Source organism: Acanthochromis polyacanthus, chromosome 22, assembly GCF_021347895.1.
Source record: "Acanthochromis polyacanthus isolate Apoly-LR-REF ecotype Palm Island chromosome 22, KAUST_Apoly_ChrSc, whole genome shotgun sequence".
NCBI classification, from domain to species: domain Eukaryota; kingdom Metazoa; phylum Chordata; class Actinopteri; family Pomacentridae; genus Acanthochromis; species Acanthochromis polyacanthus.
In genome coordinates, this window is record NC_067134.1 from 3,324,556 (window position 1) to 3,332,947 (window position 8,392).

Consider the following 8,392-nt stretch of genomic DNA (forward strand, 5'->3'; position numbering starts at 1 on the left):
CCAGATTGAATCGAATGCTTTTTTGAAGTCTACGAAACAGGAGAATAGTTTGCCTTTCTTTTTACTTGTTTGTTTTCTATCAGGGTGCTGAGGGTAAAAATGTGATCAGTTGTGCAGTAATTTGGTAAAAAGCCAATTTGAGATTTGCTCAGGACATTATTTTGTGTGAGGAGGTGAAGGAACCGGTGGTTTATAATCATGCAGAGGATTTTACCGAGGTTGCTGTTGACACAGATTCCACGGTAGTTGTTGGGGTCCAGTTTGTCTCCGCTCTTGTGAAGTGGTGTTATTAGTCCTTTGTTCCAAACGTCCGGGAAGATCCCGGCGTTGAGGACAGTGTTGAAAAGTTTCAGTATGGCTCGCTGGAATTTGTGGTCTGTGAATTTAATCATTTCGTTTAGGATGCCATCAGTGCCACATGCTTTCTTGGTTTCTAGAGAATGTATCTTGTCTTGTAGCTCTTTTAGTGTGATGGGGGAGTCTAATGGGTTTTGGCAATCCTTTATAGCTGATTCTAAACTGTGCAGTTTATTGATAATGTGTTTTTGGTCTTCATTTGTTTCTATTGGTCCAAATAGATTTGTGAAATGATTTACCCACACGTCACCATTTTGAATGGGTAGATCATCTTGTTTCTGTTTATTTAGTGTGTTCCAATTATCCCAGAATTTATTTGTATTTATGGACACCTCAATGGCATGGAGCTGGTCTTTAACATGTTGATCTCTCTTTTTTCTTACTGTGTTTTTATACTGTTTTAATGTTTCATTATATTGCCGGCGTGTGTTTGGGTTGTCTGGTTCTCTGTGTTTTAGGTTTGACAGGTTCCTTAATTGTTTTCTCAGATTTTTGCATTCATTATCAAACCATTTGTCATGTTTTTAATTGTTTGTAGGTTTTCTGTTTGAGGCCTTGAGGTTTGATAAGGAAGCTGAAAGGTCAAAAATATTATTTAGGCTTTCTACTGCCTCGTTTACACCTTCACGGCTAAGTTGAAATGATGTACTGAGATACTGGTCTAGGAGAGTTTGTACGGTTTGTTGACTAATGGCATTTTGGTATGTTTCTGCACTGTTCTCCCTCCATTTATAGCAGGTTTTTATTGGGTGTAGTTTGGATTGCTGTGGTTCCTCTAGGTTAGATTTTGGTCTTTTGAGGTATAGTGTAGTTTTGCTGTGGTCTGAAAGGGGGGTTAGTCTGCTTACTGTGAACGCTCTGATGGACATTAGGCTGAGGTCTGTGATGAAATAATCTACTGTGCTGTCACCCAGAGATGAGCTGTACGTATAGACCCCTTGCAGTGTTTACTAACACAAGGTATGCGCGCGCAGACCCGGTGCAGGAGCTCCTCCACATTCCACTTTAATTTAATGGGTGAGCCAGTGTCTGACGACTGGGGTGTCTCGGAGTTCCCTGAACAAGAACAGAAAGATAGCGTTTAGGAAATTGCACGTCTCGGCTTTGGCCGCATCAATGGGCTCGCTTTGAGAAGGCGGTGGCGGCTGTTTTTTGGGACTGCCGCCGCCGACAGCCGCCTCCTGCTGCCTGCCGGACACGGCCTCTTGCTGTTTGGATGCAGCAGATGATGTGCTGTCCTGTTGCTGCTGGCCTGGTTCGGCATGTTGGGTATTAAAACCCTTTAAGCTGCAGTCAATTCCAGCCATTTTCAGTACAGAAAACTCGCTAATATTCTATTTATAAATAAAAATATGACGAGAAAAACAGGGAATATTGGACGCGCATCGCGAGGTGCATTTCCTTGAAAACGACCTATTCGCGGAGTATATGTCGACTTCAAGACATGTTTTGGACAAAATATGAAACTGGCTTGTTTCGTCTGGATGTCCAAGGTTGGATTATGGCCGTTTTTTGTGGAATATTTTCATCTGTGTGTAATAATGGACCCGGAAATGTGAGTCGCGCTGTGTGCGTTGAAGCCGTGAATAGAGAACGGATAGATGGATATTCGTTGTTTGTCAGACAAATGTGTTTATATTACCCGCTGTGGTAATCACATCTGAAAGTGGTTTATACCGGCGGATTCATGAGAATCTAAGCTTTCCATCGGCGTATAGTGTTTGTATAATCGCGTTTGCAGTTTCAGACATTCAGCTAATTGCTTATGCAGATCTCAAAGTGTACCACAGGTGGGACACTGAAGCGCAACGAGTTAAAGTAATCCTTCAATGCGTTATCAGGCACTGCTTTGACATACTGCACTGTCCTGCTAACGGGCTCAGGGCTTCTCCGGTACATCACCAGGAACTGTGATATCAACGTAACGACTGCTCCGGAGAACACGGAAATCAGTATTAAGTAAACCAAACGTTTAGCCGCGGTAACAAAGCAAGTTCCACCTGGTCGCTGTCACAGCTGCCATATCATCTGCTTTACTACGATTCTGACAGCCGACAGCACAACAAGAAGGCATATTTAGCGTAATATGTGCTTGCAATATCACGACTTGGCCAGGTAAACAGGCTTTGTTTTGAACCGGGTCTGCGCGCGCAGCTGCCTCATTAAGTATGCATACGTCATGTGAAAGGGGTCTATACCTTCTTTCTCTTCTGCTGAGGCTGAAGACACGCCCCTTCCGGCTGCTCGCCCTGCTGCTCTCACCGGCGTTCAAAACATTTGGCGCGTTACTCTGCTTGGTGTTGTGTAGCCATGTATGTGTTGCCAAAGGTAGGGTCTTTACCTCTTTTGTCTGGTTTATTACAGTTTGGAGTCTGCCTGTATGGTAAATGTTTTTACAATTGTAGGAAGCCGTAGCGGCTGGAGCGGCTTCTGACGTGCTCTCCCTGTCGTGTGTGTGTGTGTGTGTGTGTGTGTGTGTGTGTGTGTGTGTGTGTGTGTGTGTGTGTGTGTGTGTGTGTGTGTGTGTGTGTGTGTGACGCTGCTGTACAGAGGTAGGTTCAGTTCCTTTTGTGTTGAGCATAACTAATTGTCCTGTTTGTAACACCGCTGCTGCTTTGCTTGCTGCTTTGTGTACTGCATGTGTACCGCTGTGCTTCGCTTCGCCCGGCCGTGTATCTGTGGCCTGCTACACGGCTAACCGGGGCTAGCTGCTGCTATCTCTCTGCCTCACTCGCCTGGCCTACCTCTATCCGGTGTCAGCCGGGTTCGGACCAAGCGAGTTATGAACTGGGTTATTTTTAACTGTGTTTAGCTCTGTGATTTTAATTGTTGCCTTGTCTGTCTTTTTGTCTGCACCCACAGTGGGGACATAGTGTTATTTGTTGGACATTATTTGGGTTTTGTGGTTTTTCTGTTTTGCCTTATGCCCCTTATTGGTTTAATGTCCAACTAGTATTGATTTGTTTTTTTCTGTTCTTATTCTGAGCTTCATTTGTTTTTTTGACATTTGTTTTCTTGGTTAAAATATTCATTCTGATTGGTTATTAGTTTAGTTCTTTTTGTTTCTGTGTTCTCCACTGATTTTCTTCTATGTTCCAGAGGCTGTGTACCTGTGGTCGGGACGTGGTGTCGTCGGTGGTGGTATCCTCCCCGTGTGATGTGTGAACCTTGTTTTTTTTGGTTTAGTTTTGCACGTGTGTGTGATTTTTCTTTATTCACTTGGTGACCTCTCCCTGGGCCCTGTTCCTCCCCTCCGTCGACACACCGCTACATGGTAAGCAGACCTCTGACCCTTTGCACCCCTTTTACCCTTATTTTATTATGTGTTAACTGATTTTAATTAGTTGTGTAAATAAAATTTGGATTATTGTACGGGAACAACACGTCTCTCACTTCGTGATATACGAACCCGTGTGCCTCAACATGCTTTTACCCTTTAAAAAGACAACAAAATTATTGAAAAAACAGGTAATCCTGAAGGTTGTTGCTCGAGGTACGAACCCGTACCCGTAGCCTGTGGACTACGGATACGGCACTTTGCCATTTGCCAATCAGATACGCGAGATCTGGTCACGTGACTCCCGGTAGACGCTAGCTGTACGGACCCGTAGCATCGGTACGACAGGTACGGACCCTAAACCTGACCCTAACACTAATCCTAACCTTAACCTTTGCTTACCTTTCAACAGTTTGCAGTGGTTAGCAGCTTCTTGACTCGCGAGACTCGCGTACGGGTCCGTATCTGTCTGGCAAATGGAAAGTGCCGTACCCGTAGCCTGTGGGCTACGGATACGAACCCGTATCCGTAGACACTACCAATCCTGAACGATAAATTTCAGAACAAAAAAAAAAATGGAGCTGGAAAGTTCCTCTTCGGTCCACCCATTCCTAGGACATGTGAGCCTTGTCTGGTGAAGGCACAGTCTTATTGCATCATTGACAACTGTGGGAGAGAGAGACAAAAAATGGCATTTTTTGAGAGGGAAAAAATGACCAAATTTTTTTGACTATATGAATTTCCTTGGAAATTACCATTAGGTGATGTTTATTCATAGCCATTATACTAATTAATGATTACATGCAAATTCTGGGATAACTCTTAACTTACCTTATGCCTTACATGCAGTTGGTACAGGCAGGGTAGTAATGGCGAGGACACACTGGTCGACAGCAGACATGACACCTGTGTCGTGTCTTGCTGTCCGAGCCTGTGGGACAGTCAGCACACCTCACTAAGGGACCTCCGCTTTCTGCTGCCACTGGTCCAACCTCACCCGCAGGAGTGCTAGGTGTAGGGATGTCGCACACGCTGCAGATGAGGATTTTGAGCTAACGTGACAGACTTGAAGTGGGGAGCCTCTGCTCTGCCCATGGCTTGATGAGTGCCATTGCCAAAGCCTGCATATACTGCCTCCTCTTCATTTGTGTGTCACCTCTCTTCACGGCATTCTCCTTGTGAATGAGCCATGAGTTTATCACACCAGCATTCATCATGCCATATAGCACACAGTGGCCACCTCTTGGTTTTTCTTCCACAGCCGTATTGAGCACACATCTGGTCGAAAGTATCAACACCTCCCTTCGTTTGGTTGTAAAATTCCATCACTTCAGGCTTGTGAGTGGGTCCAATACTTGGTTGTGTGTGCATGGATGACAAGAGTAGGACAAGCTTCTTTTTTGAAGCTTCGTCACAGAAGGAGGACACCAAAGTTAGGTCTTTGGTGAAAAGAAAAGTACTGGAGTCTGGTATGCGATTTTCTTTATCTTTCATCACATGTGGGATCTCTCTTTTGTTTGCTTTCATCGTCCCCACAAGGGTCATGCGGTCATGTGGATGAAATGGGGCAGAGAATGTGGCCGGCCTGAATGTTGTTTCCCTTGAAAAGTGCAAAGAGCGCCTGATTTAAACACACAAACACTAACGTCTGGTAAATTCCACCCATAAAATATGTTACTCTCTATCACTAAAGTCGGGTGAAAATCACCCAAACGCATGCCTCTTGAAAAAACCATAGATGGGAGGAGGGAAACAAACATGCAATTAATAACATCAGTGAGCAGCCTGAAGCTACCCAAGGACCCATGAAACTCAGACAATGGCAACACAATGAAAATCACATGACAAGAATTGTGTGGGTGAAAAATCACCCGACATTAGTGTTCTAGGGTTAAATATGATAATCACAGGGTTAAACAAGCAAACAAGTTTTCAAACTCACCACAACCATTGTCAGATGGAAATGCACACCCTGGGTCGGAGCTTTCACTTGGCACAGGCGCAAATTTAGCATCTGCACTTTTTTTTTTTTTTTTTAAACCTCACGAAGGTGTGCTGCATGTCTGTGCAACTCTCGGCCGAGTGCGGATGGTGCGTTCAGGAGCGTTGGAATTTTCTATACTGCTGAAAATAACTGGGGTTACAAGGGCTTACATGTGAAGAATTTGAATGTGGTGGAGACAAAATGACCCCTGACAGAAAGTGGAGGGGACACGTCCCTGCTGTCCCCCCTCTAAACTGACGCTTATGTCCAAAATATTAAATCCTCTTCAGTGACATGAGTCTCTTGTAAAAAACAAACACACATTGTGCCTGTAGTCCTTTGTAAAATAAAAATCCAGCCTTTCTTTTAGTGCTGTCTTTAGTCTCCTGGTATTTAAGGAAATCAAAGACAACTTTGAACATGTGAACATAATATTCAGTAACAATAAGTCGCTTCACTCAGGCTGTGAGTTTGGATGAAGAAAGTAACTGTTCTGTTGATCCCTGAAAATAAACTCCGAGTCTCGTTTGGGTCTATTAAGGAACCAGAACACATATTTCCATCTCTTTTCATTTTCTCTGGGAATATCTGGACTCCTCCTATCAAAGTCTGCTCTCTTTTCCTGATCTCTGGCTTCTTTTACCTTCGGCCATGTCAAGGATGTGGAGTGTGGTGAACCCAGATGCAGACACAATAGACAGGTGGCCTATCTTTATGCAAAAAAGGTTTATTAAAACAAAACAACTGAAAACAAGACTGAGGTGGCTTCAATCAAACTAAACAGCGGAAAACAACAGAACGGAGGAAGAGTACTCACACACAAGGAACTATGGCAGGTGGCGAATAAACAAACTGAAAGCCAAACAAAAGTCACTGAGTCCAGAAGTGTAAATCCTTAAACGGGGAAAAACAGAGCAATCCTGTGAGCAGATATAATCCAGGGGAAAGGAGAGAACGGAGACGGGAACAAGGTGAGTCCAAGACTATGAGCCAGCAACCACTGAGAACAATGGCCAGGCTTAAATACAGAGGGGAAGAACAGGTGAAATGAATCTGAGCTGATTGTGTCAGGTGACAACAATCGGAGACCAAGTGCAGAGAAAGCAGAAAGCAGCAGACAGAGGGAGACAGAGATACCAGACAACACAGAAGGAAAAACAGGAAAAGGTACCAACAGATGCAGAATCCTGACAGGCCACATCAGCTCCTGCATTGCTCTGTCTTCTGTTCTTAAATCTTCTTCAGCTTTTCTACACATCTCACAGCCTTTTGACAGCATCCACATTTCATTTCTGCATTCACGCTTCACAAACTGAACCATGAGCTGCCTGCTGTGGTTTTGCTCTTTCTTCCCGATGTGATGAACGCTGTCCACCATGTCCTCTATTGACCATGGCACTCCTGGAGACATTTTGGAGAGAAGAGAGATCAGCGTTCCTCTCATCTTTTCATGTTCCTTTTCTTTCAGCCCTTTGACTCTCAGATTCCACCTTCTCTTCTACCTTTCTTGTTGGTGTCATTTCTCAGTCAGTGTCTTCACTTCTTTCTGCACTTTTCCCACCTGTTCTTCCAGCTCCACTCTTTTCTTCTTGTATTCAGTAACCTCCTCTCTCATCACTGCTATAGGACTTCTCCTGTAGCCTTGAGTGAACCACAGGAACATTCAGTAGCTGTTGGAGTTCTTCCTGTCAGGCTGCTGGTAGAACAGCTCTGAAGGATCTGGTACTCGTCTGGAACAATCTAACAGCCTAAACTGTTAATAGCGGAGTAAAGAAGCAAACACACAGGCAGAGATTAGGACTCAAACTAGATTATTTTAGAAAACAAACCAACTTAGAGGCATTTGTTCACACATGTGGCTGAATAGGAGGCCGTCCAATCAGGTTCCAGGTCTTCACTGTGTGAGACTCCTGGACTTCCATCAGCTGACGTAGATGTTTGATGGTCTTCCTCTCTAGTGGCAGATGATTCCTCCATGAATTCAGCAGCTACAGACTGAAATGATTGAATTCCTGTTCAGAGCTCACCTTGAATGCTTCCGTCTGCTGTCTGATAGTTTTCCTCATTGTCGTCTTCAATAAAGTCTTTTTCCTCATGTGAGGATGTGGTGAGACTCTTTCTCAGTCGCTGCAGACGTCCCTCATTGTGCATTTCCAGAGAAGAAACAGAAAAACTGCTCACTGCTTCAGCATCAAACGCTCTCCAGCACTGAGAGTGTTTCAGGAATTCATTCATGGTGTTGTGAACTTTGAAGGAGCAGAAACTTTACAGCTGCCAAAGATATGAGCTCCAAATCTGGATGTTTTAGACAATGAAGTTCATCAGATGAACACTTAATTTTTGCTGATATCTCTCATTAAATGACTGCAGAAATCTAAGTTAAAAAGCTGTATACTCTCAGGCAGCTTCTGTTAAAGTTAGTCTAGAATTCTATCATCATGTTGTGGAACCAGGACTCTGCAGAAGTTCCTTCAAACACATACGTGTGTGTTTCAGGTTTGAACGTACAGCAGAGGATTAGAAAGGAGGGATTTTAATATTTAAATCAGTCCAGTAAAGGTCTGGAGTAAAAATGATTCAAATGTTGATTTAGATTTGTGTCAAATAATATTGTAGAGTCTCACTTCAATAAATCCAAATGAGTTCAGTGAATTTACATTTTATAGCCCTAAATATTATATTAATGATGTCAATTTCAATCATAAATAATATTGTAGTGCAGAGTCATACACTTTAATCAGGTAAACTCACATCATAAATATCATTGCACAGTC

General features: G+C 43.6%; 3 protein-coding genes across 6 annotated transcripts in view; 1 reads left to right on the forward strand and 2 right to left on the reverse strand.

Annotated features, from left to right (window-relative positions):
• Window positions 1-8,392, forward strand: part of LOC127531994 (zinc finger protein OZF-like) — a 289,632-nt gene that overhangs the window by 71,666 nt on the left and 209,574 nt on the right. The window lies entirely within an intron of this gene.
• LOC127531964 (zinc finger protein 665-like) overlaps window positions 1-8,392 on the reverse strand; it is a 266,519-nt gene that overhangs the window by 27,713 nt on the left and 230,414 nt on the right. The window lies entirely within an intron of this gene.
• The window catches only part of LOC127531989 (zinc finger protein OZF-like), a 121,897-nt gene that overhangs the window by 26,336 nt on the left and 87,169 nt on the right, over window positions 1-8,392 (reverse strand). The gene's annotated exons all lie outside the window — the stretch shown is intronic.